Genomic DNA, 18,328 nt, shown 5'->3' on the forward strand with positions numbered 1-18,328 from the left:
CAATAAATAGTACATTGAGTTTTATCTGCTCGGAAGACTTGAATCCAGTCACAGATCCTGTCAAATACACGGTAAGCTGGTATTTTGTTCTCTGCACAAAAGTGCGAAACAGTATCGAACGCCTTCCAGAAGTAAAGAAACACGTCGTAACGGCGGTTTCATTGTCAACCGCGCTCTTATCTCACGGCGAACAGAGCCAGCTGAGTTTCGCGAGATCTCTATTTCCAGAACCCTTGCGGATATGTGAAGAGATGATTTCTCTTCCCTAAAAGCTTCACAACTTAAAACGCGCTACATACTTCTAAAACAGATTGACGTCAATCTTATACAGACTTATTATATTGTGAAACTGTCCGACGACCCTTTTTGAAACTGCACATGACCGTAATGCTTAACATCAGCAGTTCCACACCTGGAGGTAATTACTCCTGAGGGGTAAAATGAAATTTTCTAAGGAGTAGAAACTAAACAGTTCGATTCTATTCCAGTCACGAAACTAAAATACTTTCAAAACATCACTACTATTACCACTATTCCCAAGCAGGGTAGCCTCGCGGTCTGGGGCGCCTTGTCACGGTCTGTGGGGCTCCCCCCGTCGGAGGTTTGAGGACTCGCTCGGGCGTGTGTGTGTGTGTGTGTGTGTGTGTGTGTGTGTGTGTGTGTGTTGTCCATAGCGTAGGATAGTTTAAGCTAGATTAACTAGTGTGTAGGCTTAGGGATCGCTGACCTCTGCAGCTTGGTCCCATAAGACAACACCACAATTTTTTTCTTCTTATCACTATTACTATTGTTAGTGGCTGTGGTCAGACACAAAGCATTAACAGCCTCAACTCTTTCAATTTATGCCAGTTCAGAAGTAAGGTGTGCAGGTGTGTCACATTTACGAATAGTAAGTATAGTGCACACATGGACACATGGGGTTGCAGTGTCCAGGCCAAGAAAGTGCCGCAATAGGGGGTAGTAATGCAGGGGAAGTATATTTGTAACAAGTGTCTACCATCACTGTGTTTAGTTATTTTTCTTATCTGAGAAGTAGTTATGGGAAGCACTTGGGATGCACCACGAATTCCTTCGTTATTCATTCCAACACACATACACACACACACACACACACACACACACAAACACACACACGCAGACACACACACACAAATTACGTATCATTCATCTTTCATTATTTTAAAAATAAAAATATTGTAAGAAAACCCTTTCATTTTGCCGTTCAGTCAGATGCCTCAAAATGTTCAAATGTGTGTGAAATCTTATGGGACTTAACTGCTAAGGTCATTAGTCCCTAACCTTACACATTACTTAACCTAAACTATCCTAAGGACAAACCCACACACGTATGCCGGAGGGAGGACTCAGACCTCAGCCAGGACCAGCCGCACAGTCCATGACTTCAGCGCCATTAGACCGCTCGGCTAATACCGCTGTCAGGTGATAATGTGGTGGAGGAGCAGGGCAACAGGCAGTCGGAAGGGGGGAGAAGGGCGGGTGTACCAGCTAATGTCTAATTGCACTCATAGTCTATGAAAGGTTGGGAACCGCTGCTACAGAACTCGTAGAGCGCTCTGTGTGTTCGGCGACGTGGGCGGCTCGGCAGCTGTGCTGTCTGTAGGCAAGGCAGGCAGGTGCGAAACTGCAGCTGGTGCAGGTCGAACCCGCACTGTTCCGCTCTGTTGCGTGCGGGCCTTCTTCGTAACCTGCATAGTCAGCGCTTGCGTGGCAGTTCTGTCAAATCCTTCGAAGTGGGATACAAAAGTGAATGAAGCATCCTCTACCACCGTGAAATATTAGCGTTGAAACGGAATAAATCAAAGTGATGCGCCTCATAAACCACCTAAGAACAGTAGAACACTCTTATTTTATGAAAAGCGTTTTTTGGAATGTAGATGTTTGGTTTTATGCGTCCAGCCATCATTTCCTCTCCTTTTATCAGCTACAATACCGATGACAGAAATTTTATAGCCACTGAGAAAACGAGAAAATTCCTTGCAGACACAGCAAATGAGACCTTCAAGGAAGTTCACAATTGCTCAATAATCTACACTACTGGCCATTAAAATTGTTGAGGCACGAAGATGACGTTCTACAGACGCAGAAATTTAACCGACAGGAAGAAGATGCTGTGATATACAAATGATTAGATTTTCAGAGCATTCACACAAGGTTGGCGCCGGTGGTGACACCTATAACGTCCTGACATGACGAATGTTTCCAACCGATTTCTCATACACAAACAGCACTTGACCGGCGTTGCCTCGTGAAACGTTGTTGTGATGCCTCGTGTAAGGAGGAGAAACGCGTTCCATCACGTTTCCGACTTTGATAAAGGTCGGGTTGTAGCCTATCGCGATTACAGTTTACCGCATCGCGACACTGCTGCTCGCGTTGGTCGAGATCCAATGACTGTTAGCAGAATATGGAATCGGTGGGTTCAGGAGGGTAACACGGAACGTAGTGCTAGATCCCAACGTATCACTAGCAGTCGAGATGACAGGCATCTTATCCGCATGGCTGTAACGGATCGTGCAACCACATCTCGATCCCTGAGTCAACAGATGTGGACATATGCAAGACAACAACCATGTGCACGAATAGTTCGATGACGTTTGCAGCAGCATGGACTATCAGATCGGAGACCGTGGCTGCGGTTACCCTTGACGGTTCATCACAGACAGGAGCGCCTGTGATGGTGTACTCAACGACGAACCTGGGTGCACGAATGGCAAAACGTTATTTTTTCGGGTGAATGCAGGTTCTGTTTACACCATCACGATGGTCGCATCCGTGTTTGGCGACATCGCGGTGAACGCACTTTGGAAGCGTGTATTCGTCATCGCTATACTGGCGTATCACCCGACGTGATGGTATGGGATGCCATTGGTTACACGTCTCGGTCACCTCTTGTTCGCATTAACGGCACTTTGAACAGTGGACGTTACATTTCAGATGTGTTACGACCCGTAGCTCCACCCTTCATTCGATCCCTGCGAAACCCTACATTTCAGAATGCACGACCGCATGTTTCAGGTCCTGTACGGGCCTTTCTGGATACAGAAAATGTTCGGCTGCTGTCCTGGCCAGCACATTCTCCAGATCTCTCACCAATTGAAAACGTCTGGTCAATGGTTGCCGAGCATCTGGCTCGTCACAATACGCCAGTCACTACTCTTGATGAAGTGTGGTATCGTGCTGAAGCTGCATCGGCAGCTGTACCAGTACACCCCATCCAAGCTCTGTTTGACTCCATGCCCAGGCGTATCAAGGCCAGAGGTGGTTGTCCTGGGTACTGATTTCTCAGGATCTATGCACCCAAATTGCGTGAAAATGTTATCACATGTCAGTTCTAGTATAATATATTTGTCCAATGAATACCCGTTTATCATCTGCATTTCTTCTTGGTGTAGCAATTTGAATGGCCAGTAGTGCATAAACAAATGAAGTGAACTTCAGCTTGAAGAAGAAAAATGACATTCTTAAATGTAGATGGCACCTCTGTAGTCTGTGTAACAGATGAAAAATATCTGAAAACGTATACTGATTCTCGGTTGAAGTCGTGCGAACACAGGAAGATACTTGTCAGTAGACCTGCATGAGCATGTTAATGCCCTTAGAGTCCTGTCATAAGTATATAACAGCCAGCGACTTTTAATAACACACTATTCATACATACCTTCAATTATCTCACATTCTCTTCTGGGGAATAAATGCACAAAATATGAATACAGTTTTCAAACTTGAGGAAAGGAGTAATAACCAAAAACAGTAGTCCATCTCATTACAGTGGTCTGTTTAAAACACTGGGTATTTTAGTTCCACCATGTGACATTGTAAACATTAAAAATATTATGGATAACTACCGCACAGACAGCTCTGTCCAAGGCCATGAAACAAGATGTCGACTCAACTTACATTTACCAAGAAGGAATAAACATAAAAGTCAAAACAGTATTTTCTATCAAGGAATAAAGCTGTTCAATAGATTATTAAAGGAGATTAAAGAATTTGCTAATACACATTTATTTATAAAAGATGAAAATTACCTGTTAACCCAAAAAATCTATTGATTGAAGAATTAGTTAATAATACAGGTAACACAAATTATAATCATGACAATAAAACACTCAACATTATATACACTTTTGCACTATACACGGTGATTCAAAAAGAATACCACAACTTTAAAAATGTGTATTTAATGAAAGAAACATAATATAACCTTCTGTTATACATCATTACAAAGAGTATTTAAAAAGGTTTTTTTCCACTCAAAAACAAGTTCAGAGATGTTCAATATGGCCCCCTCCAGACACACGAGCAATATCAACCCGATACTCCAACTCGCTCCATACTCTCTGTAGCGTATCAGGCCTAACAGTTTGGATAGCTGCTGTTATTTCTCGTTTCAAATCATCAATGGTGGCTGGGAGAGGTGGCCGAAACACCATATCCTTAACATACCCCCATAAGAAAAAATCGCAGGGGGTAAGATCAGGGCTTCTTGGAGGCCAGTGATGAAGTGCTCTGTCACGGGCTGCCTGGCGGCCGATCCATCGCCACGGGTAGTTGACGTTCAGGTAGTTACGGACAGATAAGTGCCAATGTGGTGGCGCTCCATCCTGCTGAAATATGAATTGTTGTGCTTCTTGTTCGAGCTGAGGGAACAGCCAATTCTCTAACATCTCCAGATACTGTAGTCCAGTTACAGTAGCACCTTCGGAGAAAAAGGGACCAAAAACTTTGTTGGCTGAAATGGCGAACAAATGTACAACTAAATGAAACTTTATAGCTCCCTTAATTCGCCGACAGATAGTGCTTAGCTCTGCCTTTTGTCGTTGCAGAGTTTTAAATTCCTAAAGTTGTGGTATTCTTTTTGAATCACCCTGTATTACCTCCTTCTTCTTTTCTAGTTTCTCGAAGAACGTAATTACAAGACTTTTTTTGGGTCATCATTCTTCTGACTGGTTTGATGCGGCCCGCCACAAATTCCTCTCCTGTGCTAACCACTTTATTTCACTGTAACACTTACAACCTACGTCCTCAGTTATTTGCTGGATGTATTCCAATCTCTGTCATCCTCTACAGTTTTTGCCCTCTACAGTTCCCTCTAGTACCATGGAAGTCATTCCCTCATGTCTTAACAGATGTCCTATCATCCTGTCCCTTCTCTGCGGGCGCTGATAACCTCGCTGTTGTGCGCCCTAAAACACTAATCAACATCATCATCATCATGTCCCTTCTCCTTATCAGTCTTTTCCACATATTCCCTTCCTTCCGATTCTGCACAGATCTCCTCATCGTCCCTTACGTTATCAGTCCACCTAATTTTCAACATTCGTCTGTAGCACCACAGCTCAAATGCTTCGATTCTCTTCTGTTCCGGTTTTCCCACGGTCCATGTTTCACTACCATACAATGATGTACTCCAGACGTACATTCTCAGAAATTTCTTCCTCAAATTAAGGCCGGTATTTGATATTAATAGACTTCTTTTGGCCAGGAATGCCCTTTTTGCCATTGCTAGTCTGCTTTTGACGTCCTCCTTGCTTCGTCCGTCATTGGTTATTTTACTGCCTAGGTAGCAGAATTCCATCTACTTCGTGACCATCGATCGTGATTATTAAGTTTCTCGCTATTCTCGTTTCTACTACATGTCACTACCTTCGTCTTTCTTCGATTTACTCTCAGTCCACACTCTTTACTCATTGGAATGTTCACTCCATTCAGCAGGGCATGTAATACTTCTTCACTTTCAATCAGGATAGCAATGTCATCAGCGAATAATATCATTGATATCCTTTCACCTTGAATTTTAATTCCATTCATGAACCTTTCTTTTATTTGTATCATTGCTTCCTCGAGGTACAGATTGAAGAGTAGGGGCGAAAATCTAAATCCTTGTCTTACACTCTTTTTAATACGAACACTTCGTTCCTGGTCGTCCACTCTTATTATTCCCTAAAGGCTGTTGTACATATTGTATATGACCCGTCTCTCCTTGTAGTTTACCCCTATTTTTCCCAGAATTTCGAACATATTGCACCATTTTACATTGTCTAACCCTTTTCCAGGTCGACAAATCCAATGAACGTGTCTTGATTTTTCTTTAGCTTTGCTTGCATTATTAACCGCTACGTCAGAATTGCCTCTCTCGTGCTTTAGGAAAGGTACAGCTAAAGTTATCGCCATCTAGGGCATCCTCAATTTTCTTTTCCATTATTCTGTGTATTATTCTTGTCAGCGACTTTGATGTAAGAGCTGTTAAGCTGATTGTGCGATAACTCTCGCACTTGTTAGCTCTTTCCGTCTTCGGAACCGTATGGATGATGTTTTTCCGAAAGTCAAATGGTATGTCGCCAGACTCATACATTCTACACACCAACGTGAACAGTCGTTTTGTTGACACTTCCCCAAAATATTTAAATACTGATTCTAATATTGATCCCCTATCTCTTCTAAATAGACTGCTGTTTCTTCTTTCATCACATTAGACAAATCTTCCCCTCATAGAGGCTTTCAATGTACTCTTTCCACCTATCCGCTCTCTCCTCTACATTTAACAGTGGGATTCCTGTTGTACTCTTAATGCTCCTACCCTTGCTTTTAATTTCACCGAGGGGTGGTTTTGACTTTCCTGTGTGCTGAGTCTGTCTGACCAAAAATCATTTCTTTTTCGATTTCTTCATATTTTTAATGCAGCCATTTCGTCTTAACTTCCCTGCACTTCCTATTTATTTCATTCCTCAGCGACGTGTATTTCTGTATTCCTGAGCTTCCTGGAACATTTGTTTACTTCCTCCTTTCAACGATTAATTGAAGTATTTCTTCTCTTACCCATGGTTTCTTCGCAGTTTCCTTCTTTGTACCTATGTTTTCCTTGCCAACTTCTGTAATGGCCCTTTTAGGGATGTCCGTTCATCTTCAACTGTGCTGCCCACGGAGCTATTGCTTATTGCTGTATATAAAGCCTTAGAGAACTTCAACCGTATCTCGTCAATCCTTAGTACTTCCTTATCCCACTTCTTTCCGTAATGATTCTTCCTGACTAATGTCTTTAACATCAGCCTACTCTTCATCACTACTATATTGTGATCTGAGTCTATATCTGCTCCTGGGTACGCCTTACAATCCAGTACCTGATTTCGGAATCTATGTCTGACCATGATGTAATCTAACTCAAATCTTCCAGCATCACCCGACCTTTACCGAGTATACCTCCTGCTTTTGTGATTCCTGAAGAGAGTATTCGCTATTACTAGCTGAAGTTATTACAGAACTCAATTAAACTTTCTCCTCTCTCATTCCTTGTCCCAAGGCCATATTCTCCTGCAACCTTTTCTTCTACTCCTTCGCCTACAACTGCATTCCAGTCCCCCATGACTATTAGATTTTAATCTACCTCTACATACTCTATTACCCTTTCAATATCCTCATTCACTTTCTCTGTCTCTTTATCTTCAGCTTGCGACGTTTGTATGTATACCTGAACTATCGTTGCCGGTGTTGGTTTGCTTTAGATTCTGATAAGAATAGCCCTATCACTGAACTGTTCACAATAACACACTCTCTGCCTTACCTTCCTATTCATAACGAATCCTAATCCCGTTATACCAATTTATGCTGCTGTTGATATTACCCTACACTCATCTGACTAGAAATTCTTGTCTTTTTTCCACTTCGCTTCACTGGCACCCACTATATGTAGATAGAGCATTTTCATTTCCCTTTCCAGATTTTCTAGTTTCTCTACTACTTTCAAGATTCTGACGTTCCACGCCTCGACTCGTACAGTGTTGTTATTTCGTTGATTATTCAATCTTTTTCTGATGGTAACCTCTCCCTTGGCAGTCCCATCCCGGAGATCCGAATGGGGGACTATTCTGGAATCTTTTGCTAAAGTAGAGATCATCATGGCACTTCTTCAATTACAGGCCACATGTCTGTGGTACACGTTATGTGTCTTTCATGCCGTGGTTTCCATTGCCTTATGCATCCTCATGCTGTTCATCGTTGCTGATTCTTCCACCTTTAGGGGCAGCTTCCCACCCCCAGGACACGATAGTGCCCTGAACCTCTGTCTGCACCTCCGCTCTCTTTGACAAGGCCGTTGGCAGGATGAGGGCGACTTCTTATGCCGGAAATCTTCGGCCGCCAATGCTGATTATTAATCAAAATTTCAGCAGAGGCGGGATTCGGACCCAGGACCGCAGATGTTCTAATTATCAATCAAAGACGCCACCCCCCCTCCCCACCAATTTTTGCGTTTGGTCTGGGCGGACGTCACATGACATCCGTCCAAGTTGATCGTTGATTCCTTTACTCAGTTTTTTATTACAGAGGGCCACCGCCTTTCTGACGGAACACACTGAGCTACCGTGCCGGCTACCCCTTAGACCACGGGTGCAAACTCGAAGGCTAAATAAAGTGTAATACTAATACACTATCCTCCTTCTGAGCACAACATGTCACTTATTTTTTTTTAGGTTAGCAAGTGGGAAGTTGCGCTGCACAGAATGAACCTGCATCAGTCGGCAGTGTGCGTAGTGTTATTAAACAATGTCTGTATAGTGTCTGCAGTGACTGCTAGTGAGAAAAGAATGAACAGTGTAGCATCAGACATTTTCATTATTAAATAACGTACTTGTAAAACAGTATTGTGCACTAGGGTAAACCGAATGAGGCAGCCCTATGTTAAACAAGGTGGCGTTGTATTCGGGAGGGGGGAGGCTCCTATCTGCATATAGCCATTCTGATTTAGCTCCTCTGTGGTTTCCCTAAATTATTTCAGGCGAATGCTAGGGTGGTTCCTAGTATAAGTCCGCAAGAAGTACCTGCCACGTTCTTGTCATTCTGAACCTGTCTTTTTGTTGTTATTTTTTATTTTTGCTGTCCTTAAATTGTAATACCAAGACACGTCAAATATCCTTATAATTAGTCTAAGAGCGAATAAAGCAACAACAAGAACTACTACTACTACTTCTACTACTACTGCTAGTAAACTCTGACCTAAGAGAACTTGGAAGTCACAACTGCACCATCCTACCGCTCTGTCATCCACACCCAATAGGCTTCACTGGATGCAGATATGGAGGGGCCTGTTGTCAGCACACAGCTCTACCGGCCGCTCAGTTTTCGTGACCGAGGCGGCTGAAGGGAGAAGGTAATCAATTGCCCTCAAAAGGAATCAGTGCACCCTGCTTGCCAACAGCGCTCGTCTGACGCGGAAGGTAACTTGGCAATCGGCAGCAATGAAGCTAACCAAGAAAGGGAACCAAATGGCAAAGCTGAAATATGCCATGACCTGCGAGAACCTCTAGATTCGACCCAAGGCTTAGATAACACAGCGGCGAAGCCATTGGCGCCATCACAACTGCTACTGCCACCACTACAGTTTCTGAAATGAATTTAACTCAAATAAAGCTGATCTTTTACAATCAATAAAAGGTCTAGCTTCTGATAGGAAAATTGTTGAATTTTTCATCACAGTGGATAATATTGTTAAGGAAATACCTTTGTTGGAAGTGAAACCATTTACATTGCGTTGTTGGCGAAATAGGAAAAATTTTAATTAGACAAGAGCTGGCATAATGATTTACTAAAGAAGTTTCCATCACTACTGATTCTCCGGCTAAGTTAGTAATAGGCAGACTTTAGGCGCATTTCCTTGAGGAAAACCATGTCTCGCAAAAAACTCTGATGGTGAGATGAACTGTACAGTCTCTGTGCATTGTTTGACAAGGATTAAGTTCAGCTACTCTATGTAGATTTTGTATCATTTTCCACGAATTAATATCATATCCAGCAATCCTTCTTTAGTAGGGTCGACATAAGAGTGTGAAGGAAGAGTAACTAGCAGACGGAGAGAGAGAAGAAGACGAAAAAGAATAAGGAAGGGATGGTTAGAGTCCACAAAAGTGGTAACGTGCTGGAGATGTATTACAGGAAATGTTGTGCAGACTTGGACTTTTTGAGTAACAACTCCATTTATTGGGTACAGAGATCCTTATTTCTTGTTTTTGGCCGGCCGCGGTGGTCTAGCGGTTCTGGCGCTGCAGTCCGGAACCGCGGGACTGCTACGGTCGCAGGTTCGAATCCTGCCTCGGGCATGGGTGTGTGTGATGTCCTTAGGTTAGTTAGGTTTAAGTAGTTCTAAGTTCTAGGGGACTTATGACCTAAGATGTTGAGTCCCATAGTGCTCAGAGCCATTTTTTTCTTGTTTTTGGGTACTACGTCGTAACGCTCTCACAGTGCCAAGTGGGCCCAACGGAACGAAGGAGTAAAGACCGTATTTTACATCTGCTGTTGTGTTTCTTACCGGTTTGAATTGGTCAGCAACGAAAGCATGTAAAACGAATCGCGTTTTCAGAAAGTTTCAGTGTGTGTTGTCCTAGGTTTGTACTTGCGTCATACAAAAGGAAATGATTGAACTGCAAAGTTGTGTTGATGACGACACACACATAAACAGGATAAGCAGCAATGAAGCTAAACAAGAAAGGGGACCAAATGGCAAAGCGAAAATATGCCATGACATCGAGAACTTCTAGATTCGACTCGAAGCTGCGACGTAGTATGAAGTCATCGTAGTTTCCTACTGACGATAGAAACACCTGCTTACGAAGCCTATGTTAGCCTCAATGTCACCCATTCAACATGACTAGCCTTAATGGGTTTTACATAGTAATATAGATAAATAAAGGACTGTTCCAAGTCTTTATACAGGGTGTTACAAAAAGGTACGGCCAAACTTTCAGGAAACATTCCTCACACACAAATAAAGAAATGATGTTATGTGGACATGTGTCCGGAAACGCTTAATTTCCATGTTAGAGCTCATTTTAGTTTCGTCAGTATGTACTCCAACGTGATCAAATTGTAAATTTTCACAATCAACATGTGTGGGCTGACGAGAATCCGCACGCAATTGTGCAATCACGTCATCAACACAGATTTTCTGTGAATGTTTGGGCAGGCATTGTTGGTGATGTCTTGATTGGGCCCCATGTTCTTCCACCTACGCTCAATGGAGCACGTTATCATGATTTCATACGGGATACTCTACCTGTGCCTTTACAAGTACGACACAACATGTGGTTCATGCACGATGGAGCTCCTGCACATTTCAGTCGAAGTGTTCGTACACTTCTCAACAACAGATTCGGTGACCGATGGATTGGTAGAGGCGGACCAATTCCATGGCCTCCACGCTCTCCTGACCTCAACCCTCTTGACTTTCATTTATGGGGGCATTTGAAAGCTCTTGTCTACGCAACCCCGGTACCAAATGTAGAGACTCTTCGTGCTCGTATTGTGGACGGCTGTGATACAATTCGCCATTCTCCAAGGCTGCATAAGCGCATCAGGGTTTCCATGCGACGGAGGGTGGATGCATGTATCCTCGCTAACGGAGGACATTTTGAACATTTCCTGTAACAAAGTGTTTGAAGTCACGCTGGTACGTTCTGTTGCTGTGTGTTTCCATTCCACGATTAATGTGATTTGAAGAGAAGTAATAAAATGAGCTCTAACATGGAAAGTAAGCGTTTCCGGACATTTGTCCACATAACATATTTTCTTTCTTTGTGTGTGAGGAATGTTTCCTGAAAGTTTGGCCGTACCTTTTTGTAACACCCTGTATGTATATAATCTACTGTAAATGTGTTTATTATCATTCAATTCAAGACGTCTGGTGACACCGCATTTTTCTATAAGATCCTATTTTTCAAACTTATGCCACAAGGTGACCTCGCAATATTTCCTTCAAGTTCTGGGACTCCCCTCTGGCACCACTTATTGCTTTCCATCCCTTTCCAGACAAATCCTTTCATCCGCGTATTGATTCCTTTCTACTGCCTCCTACTTGCATTTCCACCATGTATGCCACCAGTCCAGTCGATGGTGACCCTTCACCATTATCAGCTGATGCTCCTGATTTCTGTGTTATGTGAGGTCGCTGCTCCACATTCAAGTACTGATGCTCGAGACCCGGTCCTTGTTCCTGCACTCCATCAGTCTTCAACTGGGATGTCAGATTCTGTGAGTGTGTCATCCGATCCTTTCATTGTGGCAGCAGCACAGGACCACACGCTTTCTCTTGCCTTGTCCATTTCTGCCTACAAGAGGGGTCACGGACACTGTGTCTCCGAATAACCATCTGGGGTGGTCCGCCTTTCTGCGGACGTTCCACTGCAGGCTCCAGGTCTGGCTTCCACCGACGGCTCTCTATGCGCAACAAGCGAGATCTCTAGGCCAAGTAATGGCCGGTATGCATTTCGTCACTCAGAGACTCGTCAGTCCTAAATAACAAATGCCAGGCAGCGATTGCCGCTGTGTGATGCCACAAGCAGAGTCACTAAGTTTTGCTGCAGCTTGTGTGGTCTGTGGTGTTGGTCAGTATCATGCCTCATGTCCTTCCGTCTTCCTTCCTAGTTCGCAGGTACTTCTGCGACACTCATCTTCTATTGCATACAGTCGCTTCTATTCGCCGACTGCTACTAGTTTCGTGCAGTTCCACTTCTTTCAGACAGAAATTTGGGAAAACTGCAAATCCGTCGTTCTGTAGTCCGGATCATTTTTATCCGTATTACGTGGGCCACCTACTGGATGATAACATGGTCACCAGAGTCGTCTTGGTTCCCTCACGTCACCCACCGGATGATAACATGGTCACCAGAGTGATCTTGGTTCCCTCAGGTCAGCCACAGCACAATATACACAGTTCACCAGTTCTCCAGTCCACCAGTCCACCAGCCAGATCTCCATGGTTGTTCTCTCTTGGAAATTTACATGAAAAATTTCCGCTTTGAAGAGTGGGGCTAGGATCATCAGCGAGTGATTTGTCCATGGCGGAGACGCAGTAGTCTTTCTATTTTCATATCAATTCTGGCTGGTTCTCATTGGAACCAGCTTCAGGTTTCGCAGCACACCAGGCTCGAACTTTTACAGGAATCGGCGAAACGCCGCGTGTAATGAGGGTAATGGGTTGGGGCACTACGTCCATAGTTGTAGATAAGTTGAGAATTTAGTTATGACCGAAGGCGTGCTAAGGTATGTAAATGTGCAGGCTTTCGTGGCCGTTGTCACTCTGGTAACCATGTTATCATCCGTTAAGATCTTCTGTGTTGTTAGGCCGCGCCATATTTCCTCCTAAAATAATCGACGTTTCGACCCCTCTGCTGGGATCTACTTCAGGATGTTTGTGTGTCCACTATTGGTAGAGACCAGTGTCGCGTTCTCATATAAAGAGGAGATTTCCCGCGATTGTGCTGGAGAAGTGGGAGTATTGGTTAAAATTCTTGTGGCTACCATTGGTGGGCCATCGACGTAGGCTAATATTCCTGCGCTGATGCAGAAGAAGGGGCGTTATTGGCTAAACTCTTATGGATACTATTGGTGGCCCATCGTCATTGGATAGAAAGGTACTATTCCACGCTTATGCTGTAGTATAGGGGGAATGTTACCCAAAATATTATTGTCCGTCGAGGTGATTTGCAGCGCGTTGTTTGAACTGCTCGCACACCGCGGCCACATATTCACTTCCCTGATGGCGGGGAGCGATGATGTTGGAAGCCGATAGCCGTCCTCTCTGTTGAAATTACACGCGTTCTTGAAAATTTCAACCGCTTCTCGGTCCTATCTTCTATAAATGTTGGTTTCCTTAGCCAGCACAAGTACGTTATTAAAATCGATGTCAGAGCTACAGTTCTCGTTTTGTTCCTCTACTCCCCATTTTACACTTTGTTTTAGCTTCGAGTGCCGTTCGTGTTCCTTAATGCGTTCTTTAACAGTTCTTCCCGTTTCACCTACATATATGGAAAAAATCTTTTATTTTGTTTTGACTAAAGAAAGATGTCTGGATACCATTTTCCTTTAGAATTCTGCTCACGCGGTCAGTGATCCCAGAAACGAACGGTAACCTAACAGACTGAGAAGGCGGTTCCTCGTCATTCTTATTAGCGTGATTAATATTCCGCCTAAAATCCCTGTCGACTGAACAACTATCATACCCATTTGCCCTCTTTGTCCTCATTGAAAAATTCAATTCTGATTCCAGGTTATCATCGCTGATTCGGAAGGCACGTGAAGACAGAGTGCTGAGCACTGCTTTCTTCTGGGCTTGGTAGTGGTGGGAAGTAGCATCTAAATACTTGTTTCTATTGGTCGGCTTTATATACATTCTGTGACCGAGAGAGTGATTATATCTTCTGTATACCAATACATCTAGCAACGGGAGAGCGACCTCACTCCAAACCTCCATGATAAATTTGGTTTTGGGGTGAATACCATTTACGAAATTGTGGAACGCATTAAGTTCTTCTCTGTGTGGCTTTACAACAAGTATATAGTTCACTTAACGGAGCCAAAGAGAAAGCTTCATTGCAGCACTACTTAATGCTTGTTCCTCAAAATGTTCCAGAAAAATGTCAGCTGCAACTGGCGATATCGGTGAGCCCATAGCAAGGTCGTCAGCTTATTCATGGAATTCACCTTTGTTTTTAAAATAGCTCGAATGAAGACATAATTAAGTCACATACTTCTGGAGTAACATTCTCCCTTACAATCTCCATTGCATCTGATACTGGGACGTTAGTAGGGAACGATGTCACATTGAACCTAACAAGAACGTCACCTGCAGATACCTTCACTGTGCGTATAATTTCTGAAAAATGTTTCGAATCTTTGACAAAAATATTTGTTTTACCAACTAGATGTCTCAGTTTACCAGATAAATGACGTGCTGAAAAATAAGTTGGCGTGTTAATCACACGGTAGCCCTCAAAGGAACCGATTCTTTATGTATCTTGGGTAGTCCATTCTGGGTGAGACAGGTATTGGAGTTCTTTGTAATAGAGCTGTCCGATCTGGAGTATGATATCAGGTTTTTCACTTTCCGAACGATTCTATTCGTGGGATCGCTTTTTAACTTGTGATACACAGGATCAGCTAGTGATTGTTCCATCTTCCTGTGATAATCCACAGCGTCCAAAACAACAGTAGCATTCCCCTTATCCGATTTCCTTACAACGATGCTTTCGTTTCTCATGAGTTCATGGAGATTTCCTTTCCTTCGCCGATATGTTGCTTTTGGGACATTTCGATTTCCGTAGAACTCTCGACACATCTTGTCTTACGTCTCCGGCCTTCATCTTCGGAAGACAAAACTTCGACGGCACTCACAATTTATTCAACAGGTATTCTCTTCGATGTAGTTGCGAAGTAAGAATCCAAAAGATTTTAACTTTACTTTCGTGCAAGGAAATTTCGTGCCGTTACGATGACCACTTCGTCAGGATGGGTTAGTGGTTTGAACGTCTGCCTAGTGAGCAGGAGATGCGGGTTCGAATCCCAGTTCAGCATAAATTTCAACTTGACGTAAACCAGTGCCCAATAGCAGCTAAATACCAATAATCCCACTGTGTCTTGTCTTACGCATACAACGTTTAGCTTTCACCTCACCACAAATGTCCAGAGTACAACTATATTGCCTTTCTTCCTGGAATACGTAAATTCACTACATGTTACTACTACCATAACCACTTATAAGCCATAAAATTGTTTAGTCTCTGTTTATGTAGAAACACATTAACTTTAATAATTTCCATTGAAGGAATCTCGAAGAACGGAGTCAATGAACTATTTATGATTTTTCGGAATGATGATAATCGGAATAATCATAAGTTTATTTCTTACTGGCTCGTAATGAAAAAGTCAAAGTCTGTTAGGTGACAAACTTACCATGAATGCTGAACGCTGTCAACAGTCTTAGTGCCATCCAGGAACATCAGTCATGCAGCATTTGCTACACAGTAGGTCAAGTCAGAGGTGGCAAAGTGCCCTGGCGGACATCTGGTTATTCGTAATGCTTGCGGTGAGGAGTCTTCTACATCGGATACCTTCAGGAACTACGTACTGCAAATCTTGGAGGTTATTCAGCATCGGCCGCTTTCAGTGGCTCAGTGAACTGAACTCACAGGGAGCGCCTGATTGCCATCCTACATACACGTCAGGCAGAAAGATAGCGAATACCTGATATCACTTGATTGGCGTAGGTAAATCGTGCTCCCCATTGTGGCGCAATTGTTCGGTATCGCGCCACTGATCTTGAGGTTGGTACTTCTCGTCGTGAAGTTAACGCTATTTGCCTTCGTGGTGCTGGCTGGAGTTCCACTTCAAACCAGACTGGAGTGTTCTGAACAGAATCAAGCTTCCTATGTTTTACATGCCGTGCCTGCGGTACTGTCGACATCGTGATCTGTTACAGGAGTGTCCGCTGCAGCGCTGGAGTGCAGGCAACTTGTCGACCATGTGTATGACGCAGGTAGCTGTGGTCCGGGTAGACACCTCCTCCCTCCCACCTCACCATCCCCAGGGAAAACATTTTGAAACCATTTTGATGTCAGATAGAGATCCTAGGCCCCTACACCATGAGGGAAGGGAAGGCAGTGCCCTCTCGAAGACGGCAAACAGATGTGGCACCTCAAAGAGAGTGCCACTGCTCATGGGTGGGGGTGTCCATATAGGCTTAGTGAGTGCCAGTTCCTGAAACTGTGCGAACTGAGTCCATGAAGAAGCACCTCAATACTTGTACGGACAACCTGAATCTGCGAAACCTGGAGCTGGCTCGGATTAGAACCATCCAGGGTAGATCTGGAAACAGAAAGATTACAGTGCCTTTTCCGAGCACAGTACCCTCCCTGGTGATTGTAGGTCTCTGATTCAGAACGGAATTTTTTCCTGTAGATTTATAAGAGAGAGCATAAGAGGGAGCAGCTATAGAGGCAGGAAACTCTTGCTGATGTTCTGCTTAGGTTGACCCAAGGAAGAGCTGTGATTGACCCAAGGGAAGCAAGGCGACTCTGGAGGTTACCATGTTTCATCCAGCAGACGATCCATATCATTTGGATCAAAGTTATGTTGACCACAGACCGACGGATTGCAGCCTTCTCAATCTTCTGTCTGAAAGTATGCGACTGGTAACTGTCAGGGAAAAAGGACCGACTGCATAGAATAAAAGACGAGAGATCCAGACGTGCCCGTGAATTGAGGAGGAAAAGGTAAGGACACCAAGCATGACAGCAAAAATCACTAAAGGCCACACAAGGCCCTAGTACAGAGGCCAAGCGGCAGGCAAGCGTGGTGATTCTGCTTGTGACTTCACATAGCGAAGGTCGGCGGCTGGCCTTTGCCTTTGAAGGTATCGATGGAGACCTCACGAGTTTCTGCATAGAGGCAATTACTTGCCCCAAAAAGCTCGATTGTTGCGCATAAGGAGTTGTCACTGGAAGCTAGACCTCGAGCCTGCAGAGGGTTGTCCAATGAAAGGCGCTTCACCTCCGATGCTTATTGGGAGACACAATACCAGTAACCCGTCCAGTAGCAGAAAGTGACGTGCTGCTAACACAGTGAAAGGGTTGGGTACCACATTCGAAGGATCCGCCATCCCAATTGAAGACTGATGTGGTGTAGGAACTAGGATCGAACCTGGAGCATCACTACTTGAATGTTAAGTAGCGACCTCACTTAACACGGAAATTGACAGGCTGTCAGGAGCATCAGCTGATCGTGGGGAAACGTCGACATCGACTGGACTGGGGGCAGACGTCGAGTAAATGGGCGTAGGAGACACTGGAAGGGAATCAGTCTGTGGATGAAAGGATATGTCTGGAAAAGGACTGTTAGCGATAAGTGGCGCTAGGGCGAAGTCCGAGAATTTGAAGGAAATATCGCGAGAACACCTTTTAGGATAAGCTGGAGAAGTAGAGTCTTATAGAGTGTCCGATAGTGCGAAGACAACTTGAAATGAATGGCAGTAGTCATGTACTCAGAGGACGTGTGATGGATGAAATGCTGAAGACTTACTGTGCATTTATAATAGATAATCGAAATGGTCGATGGCCCCAAGAGTGAAAATATTAGCGCGAAGTCCAAGTGAACTGTGGGAGACGCCTAGGAGTTGGTGTTGTGTGGATGAGCACCGAGGACTGGTAAGGAGTCCAGTTGTGTCACGGAAGAAGAGCGTGTGCTTTACCATACAGGCATAGCTGTAGGGAGACCCACTGCATCGTGGAAGACGACTCGAAAGTGTGACTGTATTTTGGATCACAGAACAGCGCCGTGGAAAACGACTTGGGAAGGCGAATATGCGCTTGAGTATTGAAATTTGTCCCTGAAGAATAATAGGCAGTAAGTTGAGATTTGAGACGGATATATGGTGGATATGAGGATCTACACCAGGACTGAGGCAGTTATAGTCCTGAGCACTGGAAATCTCGTTGGCGTTTGTTACCTTGAGCTGCAGAGGCTTCGAAGTATCGTTCCAACTTTG

The sequence above is a fragment of the Schistocerca piceifrons genome, chromosome 1 (genome assembly GCF_021461385.2).
Source record: "Schistocerca piceifrons isolate TAMUIC-IGC-003096 chromosome 1, iqSchPice1.1, whole genome shotgun sequence".
Lineage (NCBI taxonomy): Eukaryota > Metazoa > Arthropoda > Insecta > Orthoptera > Acrididae > Schistocerca > Schistocerca piceifrons.